Source organism: Hordeum vulgare, chromosome 3H (genome assembly GCF_904849725.1).
Source record: "Hordeum vulgare subsp. vulgare chromosome 3H, MorexV3_pseudomolecules_assembly, whole genome shotgun sequence".
NCBI lineage: Eukaryota > Viridiplantae > Streptophyta > Magnoliopsida > Poales > Poaceae > Hordeum > Hordeum vulgare.
The window spans coordinates 241,125,187-241,140,168 of NC_058520.1; positions in this window are offsets into that span (position 1 = coordinate 241,125,187).

Here is a 14,982-nt window from a genome sequence, read left to right on the forward strand (position 1 = left end):
CTCTCCTCCCAAGCTCCCTCCTCTCATTCCATGGCCGTCATGGCCTCTTCGGCCAAGCTCGCGTCAAGGCTCGCGCAGCTCTCTCCTCCCCTTCTAGCTACCCCGGGGGCACTCCCAGACCCCGCAGCTTCTTCCCCCTCCTTCCTCACCCTTCCAGGTGGCTGGGGCGTTGCTCCCCACGGCCACCGTCGCCGCCCTCAGATGCGGCCGAGGCCTCCTCTCCCTCGTCACTACCCGGTGGGGCTGGGGCTTCAGGAGGATGCAGCGCGTCGTCCCGAGGGCGCTGGCAACCAGGGCGCTCCCGAAGCTGGCCGGAGCCCCGGGGCAGGCAACGGCTTGGTCGGCCTCCTCCTCCTCCTCCCTGCATGCGAGCAGGAGGTTGAGGAAGGACCTGACCAGTGGGCCCCCTGTAAACCTCCTCCGAACCGGGCCCAGGTGGTTAAGAGGACGCGGGTTCCTCCGCGTGCGCCTTCCCGTGCGGAAGGCGTAAATCGCCCAGGGCGCCTCCTGCGTGGCCCCTTGCCGCAGACCAAGTAGCTAGGCCGGTCCATCTATCTATCGGCCGCCGTGAGCGCTCTATAGGCTCCCTGGTAGCCCCTTTCCTTTGCCTTTCCTTTTCAGAAACTTCAAAAATCAATAGCAAAATCATTTGAGCTCCAAAATTGATGATTCAAATTTTTGCAGGTCCCTAAAATCAAGAGTTTTCCATTTATGTGCATTGCACATTTTTCTAGAAGAGGTTCTGGGGAGTGATTCCAATTTCCAGAGGCTTCCTATAGCTTGCCCTCTTTTTGAAGCTTTGGTCAAAAAAGTATCATTCTTTATTTTGTTGCATTAAATAAATAGATTCCTATTGCTATTTATCCAATATTAGAAAATCCATACAATATTCACCTCAACTCCAAATCCAGTGAAACAAGTTCCTAGGTGTTTCTAAAATTATGCTCTATTAAATGAGTGCCTCCACTCATTTGTATCATAACATTTTATGTGGGCTTCTTTAAAGATCACCTATTCCTCCTTTCATCCATTCAAAATTCCCTGATGGTCCAAACCTCCTATAGTAAGCTTCAGGTATTTTTCTTATGACCAGAGAGGTCCTAGAAAAATAAAACTTCCATTTTTATAGCACTTTTGTTTCTGCTTGCTGTGTGGCTTATTATGGTTGTTTCTGACGATAGTGGACGGAATAGACAGAGTACTTGTAGTTGGATCGGAAGACCTCGAAGACCCCGAGGGCCTATGAGAGCAAAGGCAAGCAACCCTTTGACCATATTTGAGCAAAGTACTATATTGCATGCTAGTAGAGAAATTATTCACTTTGCATATGATCATGAGTAATCGGTAAATCATCGATATGATGTTTCCGATGGCTCCTCCAAAGCACTTGCATTTTAAGCATGATCCTACCACCTATGAGGGTCACGCTAATATCATGTTGACAAGCAGAACTAAGCATAGTAGAAGCATGAGCATGATGATGGTAAATATCAAAAGGTTTATGAAAACCCCGCGGGTGCCACTAATGCTCGAGGGTGATGATGAGTTAGGTGGCCGCTTGTGATGAAGTAGTGCACCTCGTAATTTTGGTGTGAGTGGTTTCAAAAATGGGAATAGATTTATGATGTATTGACTGTCCCAACCATACGGGTATGACCATGAGACCCCTTTATGGGAAGGGTCTTTGTTGATTACTTTGGTCGGTGCTAGCAAAGAGCCACATTACTAGTGGCACGAGTGATATGTTGTCACTCAAGTGACGGGGTTGTACCAAGTAGGTCGACTATGCCATTTTTACGCGTTCCGGGCAACAACGTTGGTCCCCGCATGGATGATACTGTCCAGAGTTGGTGCTCGTAAGACATACATCATGTGGGCTGGTACCAATCGAGTGGATCTCTTTGTCTAATATTGTCAGGGGAAAGGCAATGATCGGGTACCTACATCGGGTATGTTATATACCGTGAGTCGTGGATGTCATGAAATTTCCCGGATCTCGTGGGTCCAGTGTGCAAAACTATTCTAATAGCCGTGTCCACGGTCAAGGACAGTTGGGTAATCCTTCTTAAACTACGTCCAGTCGTTCCCTCATAAACTAAGTGTGTGTGTGTTCAGGGTGTTATCTGAAGAGTTGATATTACCAAGTTTGGTGACTTGGCATATCGGGTGAACCCGAAGTGTTCAGCCCCCAGAAGATATGTTGATATCTGTAACTTGTTCTTCTGATTACCATCTAGCTTATGATGCATAACCATACCCGTCTATGACCATGTTTTTTTACCTTCAGAATTTTCTTTCCGCAAATGTTGCATACCACTTTATTATCGTACCTACCGCATTATCCATGTCATGCGTGATACGTCTCCAACGTATCTATAATTTTTGATGGTTTCATGCTATTATCTTGTCAAACTTTGGATGTTTTGTATGCCTTTTATATATTTTTTGGGAATAACTTATTAACTCAGTGCCAAGTGCCAGTTCTTGTTTTTTCCATGTTTTTCACCCCTTTCAGGGGAGGATTTTGAACGGAGTCCAACCGGAATGAAACTGCCAAAAAGATTTTTTTCCGGAACAAAAAAAGATCGGGAAGCCGGAGAATCAGGGCAGGGGGCCACCACGGACCCCACAAGCCCTCATGGCACGGCCAGGGGGGGCCCCTGGCTTGTGGGCTCCCTGAGGCTCCTTTGCCCTAGGTTTTGCGCCTATATATTCCCTAAAATCCCATAAAAATCAGGAGATCATCGGAAGTACTTTTCCGCCACCGCAAGCTTCTGTCTCCGCAAGATCCCATCTGGGGAACTTTCTGGTGCCCTGCCGGAGGGGCATTCGGATACAAAGGGCTTCTTCATCAACACCATGACCTCTCCGATGATGCGTGAGTAGTTCACCATAGACCTACGGGTCCATACCTAGTAACTAGATGGCTTCTTCTCTCTCTTGGATCTTCAATACGAAGTTCTCCATGATCTTCATGGGGATCTATCCGTTGTAATCTTCTTTTGCGGTGTGTTTGTCGAGATCCGATGAATTGTGGATTTATGATCAGATTATCTATGAATCTTATTTGAGTTTCTTCTAAATTCTCTTATGCATGATTTCATATCCTTGTAATTCTCTTCGAGTTGTGGGTTTTGTTTGGCCAACTAGATCTATGATTCTTGCAATAGGAGACGTGCTTGCTTTTGGGTTCATACCCTGTGGTGACTTCACCCAGTGACAGAAGGGGTAGCGAGGCACGCATCGTGTTGTTGCCATCAAGGGTAAAAAGATGGGGTTTTCATCATTGGTTTGAGTTTATCCCTCTACATCATGTCATCTTGCTTAAGGCGTAACTCTGTTCATCATGAACTCAATACACTAGATGCATGCTGGATAGCGGTCGATGTGTGGAGTAATAGTAGTAGATGCAGAAAGTATCGGCCTACTTGTCTCGGACGTGATGCCTATATGTATGATCATTGCCTTAGATATCGTCATGACTTTGCGCGGTTCTATCAATTGCTCGACAGTAATTTGTTCACCCACCATGATATTTGCTATTTTGAGAGAAGCCTCTAGTGAACACTATGGCCCCGGGTCTACTCCACACAATATTTTCAGCCTTACACTTTGTACTTCGTTGCACTTTCTGCCTTCAGACCTCACTTTGCCATCAATCTTGAAGGGATTGACAACCCCTTTATAGCGTTGGGTGCAAGCTCTTTTGTGTTTGCGCAGGTACTCTGGACTTGACGAGATTCTCCTACTGGATTGATACCTTGGTTCTCAAACTGAGGGAAATACTTACTGCTCCTGTGCTGCATCACCCTTTCCTCTTCACGGGAAAAACCGACGCAAGCAAGAGATGTAGCAAGAAGAATTCCTGGAGTTGCCGGGGAAGGACTTTTGTTGCCGTAGCAATGGGCTCTTTTTGAGTACATTCAAAGTACTCATTGGCTTGCCACTTGTTATTTCATTAACCATGTATTAGAGAACAGGATATGGTGAAGAGTAACTTGGTGACGTTCCTGCGAGCTAGGACGCTTCCTAGTCACAATGCCTGTAGGTTAAGGCTGATGGCATGGGTTCACACTTTCGACCAATATTTCCACTATTGGTCCAGTTTGGTGTGTTGCCCCTCAAGGCCCTATATATGTAAGACTTGACTGCAATGGTCATTTATTGTACCAAACGGTATGTATGGATGTAAGACTCTTAATATTCAGTATCTGTGTTTTCGGTGAGCATTGATCTCTGGGATCACTGAGTACGTTCATCCGGAGATCTTGACTCGTAAGTCGGGGTCCCCACAGCCGCCCCCTTGATGACCCTGGTCATGCTGAATTCGATGTTGAAGACCTGATGCTCGACATTTCATTCGGCAAGTCTTCCTGCTGCGTTTGGTTGTGCAGGATCTTCTGCAAGGGTTAAGCGGAGACGACCTTGATCGAGTGTCCTTGGAATTAGTGACGCAGCTTGTGCGAGGCGGCGAGGAGCGCTAGAAGGAGTTTTTGCTGCACGGGGTAGCGCGAGCGCGCGTCCCGCAGTACCGTGCTAACGAAGTACACTTGGTGCTCGATGAGGATGCGTCCGCCCGGGGTGTGATGCTCCTTGGTGGCCTTTGGAGGTCGGGTCGTTTCGTTGTCAGGAGGGAGAGTCGGGGCCTTAGGAGGGCTACTCACCTTATGACACGATCCTGCAGTTTGGGCCTCATATCCCTCTACTTCCGTGGGAGTTGGAGCTTGTAAGTCGTGCAAGCCCCAAGGCGCTGCGGCTGGGGGACCGCTGGGGCTTCCCAAAGTAGCGCCCTTGCAAGTTTGCTCTTCCCTCTCCGCCACCAATGCGGAGCTGGCGGAGTGGGGGTGGCAGCAAGGTACAATAGCAGGGGCTCCCGAGGGTGAGGCGCCACCATGACTGGTGGGCTCATGAGGTAGCGCTTGAGCTAGCTCGTCGAAGGCAGCGTCGGCCTCCAGTGTGCACTCAAAGGCCCCCTTTCTTTTCATGATCTTAAAGAAGGGCAGGGCCCGCTCGCCAAGCTTTGAGATGAAACGACCCAGGGAGGTGACACAATCCGCCAGCTTCTGCATTTACTTGAGGGTTGTGGGTGCGCTCATCTTGTTGGGATTGACCTTTATTGGGTTTGCCTCGATCCCCCGGTGCGACACCTAGAAACCGAGCAGCTTGCCTGATGGGACCCTGAAGATGCACTTCTTGGGGTTGAGCTTCAGGTTCACCTCCTGCAGGCTGGCGAAGGTCTCCTCTAGTTCCTCCACCAGGGTTTTTGCCTGCCTTGACTTGACCACGATGTCGTCGACGTAGGCCTCCGTGTTCCTCCCGAGTTCCAGCCCCGGAGCAATATGCATCAACCGCTGGAAGGTCACTTGAGCAAGCCCGAAAGGCATGCACTCATAGCGGTATACCCCGCACGGAGAGAGGAAAGTTGTCTTCTCGACATCCTCCACCGCCATCTTGATCTGGTGGTAGCCCGAGAATGCATCCAGGAAGCACAGGAGGTCGCACTCGACGGTGGAGTCCACAATTTGATCGATGTGTGGTAGCGGGAATGGGTCCTATGGGCAAGCCTTGTTGAGGTTCGTGGAGTCGACGCACATGCGCTCCTTCCCACACTTCTTCGGGAGAACCACCGGGTTGGCTAACCATTTTGGGTAGCGTACCTCCCTTATGACCCCTTCTTCCTTCATTTTGTGCACCTCCTGAGCGATGAACGCCTGCTTCTCCAGGGCTTGCCTCCTTGCCTTCTGCTTCACCGGATACATGTTCGGGAACAACATGAGGTGGTGCTCGATGATGTCCCTTGGAACCCCCACAAGGTCGAAGGCGCTCCAGGCGAACGCGTCCTTGTTCGCCCTGAGGAAATCCACCAATGCCTTCTCTTGGTCTTGGGGGAGGTTTGCACCGATAGTGAAGGTGGGAGCCGAGCTTCCTTCGTCAACCGGCACTTGCTTCGTCTCCGTTGACCCTGGGAAAACCACTTCTTCTTCTTCAAGGGAGCGATGTCGTGGACGTCTCCTAGGTCCTCCGTGGCGTGCGCCTAGGCCCTGGAGTTGGCACACGCCACGGCCGCGGCCTTATGGGATAGCTCGAGCACCCGTGAGGCATCCTTGATGTCCCCCACGACAGTAAGCACACCGCCGCTCCCGAGCATCTCAACGACGTTTTAGCCCGGGTGCGTCACCGCCATGAACTATGCGAGGGCGGGGTAGACGAGTATTGCGTTGTATTGAGGTGGATGTGAGCAATGTCGAAGTCCATCTCCTTGATGCGGAAGTTGGAGCGGGTGCCGAACGTGATAGGGAGAGGGATCCGTCCCACAGGCACGACGGATCCCGCCACCACCCTAGAGAAGGGCTTCGAGGGCGCAAGCTGCTCTCGGGGTAATCGCAGCGCGTCGAAGGCCTCTATTGAGATGACGTTGAGGCGCGCGCCACCGTCGATGGGGGTTTTGAAGACAGCCACGCCGGATATGGTCATCACGCACAACATGGGAAGCGCCCCAGCGGCCGTCGTGGCCTTGGGGTGATCGTCGGGGCTGAAGGTAATGTTGATCTCTGGCCACACGCGGTGTTCCGGGTGCTCGGGCCTTGGGCAGGCCGTCCCCCAGCGCTGTAGGAAACGTTTGACGTGACGGCCGGAAGGTGGGGTTGCGATCCACCGAGAATACAAGCGACCGCAGGGACGACCCTACTTGCTCGGACGCCGTCCACTACCACGGGCCAACGGCCGTCAGTGGTGGCACTTGCCATGGAGCCACCGAGTCGATATCTGGTTCCTACTGTTGGCGTGGAGGCGCTGACACGCGCCCCCTACCTAGCGCACAAAATTTCGTATTTCGGGCTCCGCAAAACCTCTAAGATTCGAACACACGGGCGCACGCGGAGGCCACTCAACAGATTGATTTACCAGGCTGGTTACTCGGTGGGCAATGCTAAGAAGTCACGTGATGGTGAGGGAGACAAGGAAGACGGCAGTTTGCCCAGGTTTGGGCCACTAGGGAGCGTAAGACCCTACTCTTGCTTTGGTGGATTGCCTCTCGTGGAGGTTGGTAAATGAACTAGTAGAGTGTTCTTCGGCCTCCTGAGGTTAGGAGGCTTTAGCGGTGTGATAGTGGATGAGTGAATGCCTAGGGTTCCGATCCCCCTCTACGAAGGAACCTATCCTCTATATATAGCGGTGGCCACGATCCTCTTCCCTTATAGTTTCAGCGAGAAGGGATCCCACAACGGCCAATTTTAAAGGGGGACACGGGAACGTGCTCCCCTGTCCAAAGGTGGTCTACGCCTGCAAAGTGGCTGCCCGCGTTGCAGGGGTGACGTCCGCCCTGCTGGCGGGCGGCCGTGGTTTGTTTACACCGAAGTGGTAACCTTTGGAAGATGCCTTCGGGTCCCGCGTACATCTTGGCCCCATTTGCACCAAAGGGGGAGCTACACTGCTCTGCCATCTGCTGTTTGCATGTCCTCCTTCTACGTCACCCTTGACTCCTCAGGCTGGGCCTTGCCTCGGAATGTCCGCCGCTCCGGAGGGGTCCTGATGAGGCCCGTGCAGGTCTTGATGTTGTTCCTCCTCGTGAGGCCTGACCCCTCACATGGGCCTTGTTGAGCCTGCTGATGCTTGGTCGATGGAGTGGGCCAGCCTGAGGGGGCATCGTCAGGAGGCGACCTCTTGATGCGGGCCTGAGGGGGAGCGGCCTCGAGGGTGACTCTATCGGTCCTTGGCAATCTTCAAAGATCAGTACCTCACGAGGAGGGGGCCTCGGGAGGGTCAGATTCCTGGGCCTTGGCGGGGAGAACTCTCGGGCCAACAAAATGCGGCGTGCCCTCGGCTGCAGGGAAGCGGGCCTGGGTACCCCCAGTCCCAGAGCCCCGAAACACGAGTTGGACAATCTGGCAGCTCTCGTGTGGCCCGGAGGAGGAGGCTTCATGCTCGGCTTGGTCGGTTCGTGGTAGCCGAGGGAGCATCGATCGGGAGGACGCATGACTGTCATGGCATGGAGGGGTGCACATGGCGTCGGCGAGCTCGGTGATGCGCCCGAGCCATGCCTCTTTGTCGTTGTTCATGGGACGGTAGCAAAGGAGCTCCTCAGAGATGAGCAGTGCGGCACGCGGATCTAGAGGTTCGTTGTGCGCGATCAAGGAGACAGTGGTGGACTTGCCACGCGCTTGCTCGTTTACGGACGGGTGGATGAAAGAGGCCCCATGCTCACCAACAGGCTCCGTGGCAGCCCGATGGTGCCGTCCTGGATCACCATGGGCGGCGGGTGCCACAGGTGCCTTGGTAGCGGCTTGGTGTATGGCTCTCTCCCTGCGGGCGGCGGCTTCATCCACGTCGATGTTGGTGTCAAGGATTAGGGCGCAAAAAACAGCAAGTTCCCCTACCTGGCATGCCAAATGTCAGTGTCTGGGATCTATGTCGATGAGCTTCTTCAAGAATGAGGGTTCGAACAATGGGGACTTGGCTTGTGATCTGCAACACGGCGACAAACACTGCAATATGAACGGTGAGCGCACTCCGCCTCACCGGAGACAATAAAGACACACGAGCTACCTAGGTTTAGACCGCCGAAGCGTAAAACCCTACTCATGCTTATGATTTTGTTCCTTGAGAGAAAGATGGGAGCTTGAGGCTCTAGTACACGGGGTTGAGAGAGAGTGGGTCGATCCCACACACCAATGTGGCTCGTCCCTCTTTTGTAGTGCCTTGGTCCTCTTCCCCCAAAACACGAGTGGGAAAGGGGAGCAATAGCGCGACAATTTAATGGGGGACAAGGTTCAAGTCCTATCATAACTAAAGAGGGTCTTCGCCTGAAAAGTGGTCTTCGTGACGCGGTAGTGGGCTCGGCGTTGACCTCCACTGTGCAGTGTTGGTCCTGTAATGATCCTCTATCACCGAAATGGTAAGATTTTGCTACCTGCTCTTGAAGGAGCAGCTGGTGCTGCCTCCTAATCACCAAAGGGGGAAATCCTCCCTGCCTGTGCCTGCAGGCACGACCTCTATCTCCTTCAGCCAAGTGGGCGTGTCACCCACATGTTGGGCATAGGGTCGTGTGGATGGAGACGCTTGCCACGCCTCGCATGATGACCCCGTGAGGGGGGTCCGCCGAGGTTGCTTGATGCCCGATGGCCCCCGCCATGGCTCGACCCTCCATGGGCAGCCCCCTTGGGGTGAGAGAGACTAGGCCGTCTTTCTAGGGTCAGCCCATCATCGCTCCAAGGTCCAATTGCCACACAGGCCGTGGTACCATGGGTTCCACTGGGCCGACAGTAGCCCTTAGGTTCCACTAGGCCGTGAGACTGTTTGATGCCTAATGCTCCCCGCCAGGGCTGGCCCTCCAGGGGAAGCCCCCTTCTGGTGACAGAGACTGGGTCATCTTACTTGGGTCAGCCCAGCATCACTCCTAGGTCCAATCGGTAGACGAGTCATGGTACCCCAGGTTCCACTTGGCAAACAGCCATTGCTATTACTCCACCTATCGACTGCTATCCACCATGCATCTATGGTACTAACTAAAACAGAGTAGTGCTTGGATAATGATGACATGATGTAGACAAAGATAACTCAATTAATAAGATTCAGCCCCATCATGTTATCCTTAGTGGAAACAATGCAAAGACATGTCTTATCCTCTTGTCTCACTGGGATATAGAGCACCGCCACAATTAACAAACTACATCGCACCCCTCCCACTCAAGATAGATCAATATAGTTGGCCAAACCAAATCAGTAGATCACAGAGATTTACGAAGCAATAATAAGGATTCAAATAAGAATCATATAATTCAGCGAAGACTCCAATATTTTATCACAAATAATCTAAACATAGACCCACAATTCATCGGATCCTAACAAATGCACTGCACACAGTGATTACATTGAATAGATCACCACGAAGATGCGGTGAGCTTTGTGTTAAAGATCAAGAGAGAGAGATAGCCATCTAGGTACTAACTATGGACACGTAGGTCTGAGGTGAACTATTCACACATAACCATCGGAGAAGCAAGGTTTATGTAGAGTCCCACATGATCGACCCCCTATGGTAGGGTACCAAAATAGGGCTGCTGATAGGCACAAGGCGGAACAAACACTTGCAGCGGTGGAAAAAGTGTTTCGGGATACTCCCTTGGGTTTTGGGGATATATTGGAAATTATTGGCTGCACACGGGCATCGGGAGACGCTAGGAGGGGCCAGCACACAACAGGGCATGGCCACCCCCTGGGCGCACCTTGATGTGGGTTGCCTCTCTCGTGCGTCCTGCGGTCTCCTCCCGAAGCTTCCACGTCTTCTTTTGGTCCGGAATAAATGATCAAAAGGTTTTGTGGCAATTGGACTTCGTTTGGTACTGTAAACCTGAAAAGCTAATAACACGCAGAAAACAACAACTCACACTAGGCACTTGGTTAATAGGTTAGTGTTCATAAATAATACGAATCAACCAATAAATATCCAAAAAGTATCCTAGAATGATTATATTATAGCACGGAACAATAAACAATTATAGATACATTGGGGACTTATCAAAGGCACACCTACCCAAGGGGGAGTGGAGCCGTCGGTGACTCTCGAGAAGGGTTTGGTGGGCATCAAGCGCACATAAGGCACTTGATGAATCTCAACAGTCCCCACAAAGAGCATGTTGAGGCTTGCCCCTCCATCGATGAGCGTTTTGATGATGGCCACATTGCTCATGCTCGGAGTGCACATCATGGGATGGCACCCACGGCCTGCATGGACTTGGGGTGGTAGCTGGCATAGAAGGCAACAGGGAACTCGGACCACTAGAAGCGGCTAGCGGGCTCGAGCACTAGTAAGGCCGCGTTCACCCCACAATAGAGTTTCATGAATTGGCGGTTGAATTGAGGAGCCTGTGACCCACTGAGGATGCAGGCCACCCTGCGGGGATCTTGGTAGCGCCAATGTTCTCAGCGGGTGGGGTTCATTGGCACGTGGCGAGACATCGTTGGCCCCAGGGGCCAGCCTGTCTTGACTGGATCTACCAGTCCTGACTGTTGTTGCTCTCGTCGTCCGATAGGGCACCTCCATTGCAGACATTGCGTCCCGTGCCTCTGCGGTGCTTAGTGCGACCCTCGGGAAGCATCTTGAGTTCGTAGCAGTCTTCGGTGTTGTGGTAGTTCATGTTGTGGTAGGTTCAAAGAGGACAGTCGTCCTCTTGGCACCTCTATAGACGGGGCCATGCTTGTAGTCCGGCTCTGCCGTGAGCATGGCAAGGCCCTAGCGATTGGTGTCCTTGCCCTTGGACTTCATCGCACCAAGCTGAGCGTCAGGGTCGTTGTGTAGTAAAAGGTGTCCATCTTCAGACTTAGCGAAAAGTAGGCGAGGATGAATAGCTATGCCATTGAGTTGAGCCCGTCCCTGACAGAGAGGTTCTCGCACATCTTCATGTCGGTGACGCCATAGTACCAAAATAGGGCTCCAGATAGGCACACGGCGGAACAAACACTTGCAGCGGTGGAAAAAGTGTTTCGGGATACTCCCTTGGGTTTTGGGGATATATTGGAAATTATTGGCTGCACACGGGCGTCGGGAGAAGCCAGGAGTGGCCAGCACACAACAGGGCGTGGCCACCCACCTGGGCGCACCTTGATGTGTGTTGCCTCTCTCGTGCGTCCTGCGGTCTCCTCCCGAAGCTTCCACGTCTTCTTTTGGTCCGGAATAAATGATCAAAAGGTTTTGTGGCAATTGGACTTCGTTTGGTACTGTAAACCTGAAAAGCTAATAACACGCAGAAAACAACAACTGACACTAGGCACTTGGTTAATAGTTTGTGTTCATAAATAATATGAATCAAGCACTAAATATCCAAAAAGTGTCCTAGAATGATTATATTATAGCACGGAACAATCAAAAAGTATAGATACATTGGGGAAGTATCAAAGGCACACCTACCCAGGGGGGAGTGGAGCCGTCGGTGACTCTCGAGAAGGGCCTAGTGGGCATCAAGCGCTCGTAAGGCACTTGAAGCATCTCAACGGTCCCCGCAAAGAGCACGTTGAGGCTTGCCCCTCCATCGATGAGCGTTTTGGTGATGGCCACATTGCTCATGGTGGGAGTGCACATCATGGGATGGCACCCACGGCCTGCATGGACTTGGGGTGGTAGCTGGCATAGAAGGCAATAGGGAACTCAGACCACTTGAAGCGGCTGGTGGGCTCGAGCACTAGTAGAGCCACGTTCACCCCACAATAGAGTTTCTTGAATTGGCGGTTGAATTGAGGGGCCTGTGAACCAATGAGGATGCAGGCCACCCTGCGGGGCTCTTGGTAGCCCCAATGTTCTCAGCGGGAGGGGGTCATTGGCACGTGGCGAGGCAGCGTTGGCCCCAGGGGTCAACCTGTCGCAACTGGATCTACCAGCCCTGACTGTTGTTGTTGTCTTCGTCCGAACGGCCACCTCCATTGTGGACGAGTGCATCCCGTGCCTCTGCGGCGCTTAGTGCGACCCTCGCGAAGCATCTTGAGTTCATAGCAGTCTTCCGTGTTGTGGTAGTTCATGTTGTGGTAGGCGCAAAGAGGACAGTCGTCCTCTTGGCCCCTCTGTGGACGGGGCCATGCTTGTAGTCCGGCTCTGCCGTGAGCATGGCATGGCCCTTGGGATTGGTGTCCTTGCCCTTGGACTTCATCTCACCAAGCTGAGCGTCAGGGTCGTTGTGTAGTAAAAGGTGTCCATCTTCAGACTTAGCAAAACGGTAGGAGAGGACGAATAGCTATGCCATAGAGTCGAGCCCGTCCCTGACGAGAAGTTCTCGCACATCTTCATGTCGGTGACGCCATAGGTGAAGGCGGAGACGGTCGCAACAGATCCCCTCTGGTAGGGTACCAAAAGAGGGCTCCAGATAGGCACACGGCGGAACAAACACTTGCAGCGGCGGAAAAAGAATTTCAGGATACTCCCTTGGGTTTTGGGGATATATTGGAGTTTAGAGGCTGCACACGGGCGTCGGGAGACGCTAGGAGGGGCCAGCACACAACAGGGCATGGCCACCCCCCTAGGCGAACCTTGATGTGGCTTGCCTCTCTCGTGCATCCTGCAGTCTCCAGCCAAAGTTTCCACGTCTTCTTTTGTTCCAGAATAAATGATCAAAATGTTTTGTGGCAATTGGACTTCGTTTGGTACTGTAAACCTGAAAAGCTAATAACACGCAGAAAACAACAACTGACACTAGGAACTTGGGTAATAGGTTAGTGTTCATAAATAATATGAATCAACCAATAAATATCCAAAAAGTATCCTTGAATGATTATATTATAGCACGGAACAATCAAAAATTATAGATACATTGGGGACGTATCAAAGGCACACCTACCCAAGGGGGGGAGTGGAGCCGTCGGAGACTCTCGAGAAGGGCCTGGTGGGCATCAAGCGCTCGTAAGGCACTTGAAGCATCTCAACGGTCCCCACAAAGAGCACGTTGAGGCTTTCCTCTCTATCGATGAGCGTTTGGTGATGGCCACATTGCTCATGGTGGGAGTGCACATCATGGGATGGCACCCACGGCCTGCATGGACTTGGGGTGGTAGCTGGCATAGAAGGCAACAGGGAACTCAGACCACTTGAAGCGGCTCGCGGACTCGAGCACTAGTAGGTCCACGTTCACCCCACAAGACAGTTTCTTGAATTGGCGGTTGAATTGAGGGGCCTGTGAACCACTGAGGATGCAGGCCACCCTGTTGGGCTCTTGGTAGCCCCAATGTTCTCAGCGGAAGGGGGTGATTGGCACGTGGCGAGGCAACGTTGGCCCCAGGGGTCAACCTGTCGCGGTTGGATCTACCAGCCCTGATTGTTGTTGTTGTCGTCATCCGAGCGGCCACCTCCATTGCATACATTGTGTCCCGTGCCTCTGCGGCGCTTAGTGCGACCCTCGCGAAGCATCTTGACTTCGTAGCAGTCTTTAGTGTTGTGGTAGTTCATGTTGTGGTAGGCGCAAAGAGGACAGTTGTCCTCATGCCCCTCTGTGGACGGGGCCATGCTTGTAGTCCGGCTCTGCCGTGAGCATGGCAGGGCCCTTGCCATTGGTGTCCTTGCCCTTGGACTTCATCGCACCAAGCTGAGCGTCAGGGTCGTTGTCTAGTAAAAGGTGTCCATCTTCAGACTTAGTGAAACGGTAGGCGAGGATGAATAGCTATGCCATAGAGTGGAGCCCGTCCCTAACGGAGAGGTTCTCACACATCTTCACGTCGGTGACGCCATAGGTGAAGGCGGAGATGGTCGCAACAAATCCCCTCTGGCAGAGTACCAAAATAGGGCTCCAGATAGGCACACGGCGGAACAAACACTTGCAGCATCGGAATAAGTATTTCAGGATACTCCCTTGGGTTTTGGGGATATATTGGAATTTAGAGGCTGCACACGGGCGTCGGGAGACGCCAGGAGGGGCCAGCACACAACAGGGCGTGGCCACCCCCCCGGGCGCACCTTGATGTGGGTTGCCTCTCTCGTGCGTCCTGCGGTCTCCTCCCGAAGCTTCCACGTCTTCTTTTGGTCCAGAGTAAATGATCAAAAGGTTTTGTGGCAATTGGACTTCGTTTGGTACTGTAAACCTGAAAAGCTAATAACACGCAGAAAACAACAACTAACACTAGGCACTTCGTTAATAGGTTAGTGTTCATAAATAATATGAATCAACCAATAAATATCCAAAAATTATCCTAGAATGATTATATTATAGCACGGAACAATAAAAAATTATAGATACATTGGGGACTTATCAAAGGCACACTTACCCAAGGGGGGAGTGGAGCTGTCAGTGACTCTCGAGAAGGGCCTGGTGGGCATCAAGCCCTCGTAAGGCACTTGAAGCATCTCAATGGTCCCCACAAAGAGCACGTTGAGGCTTGCCCCTCCATCGATGAGCGTTTTGGTGATGGCCACATTGCTCATGGTGGGAGTGCACATCATGGGATAGCACCTACGTCCTGCATGGACTTGGGGTGGTAGCTGGCATAGAAGGCAACAGAGAACTCGGA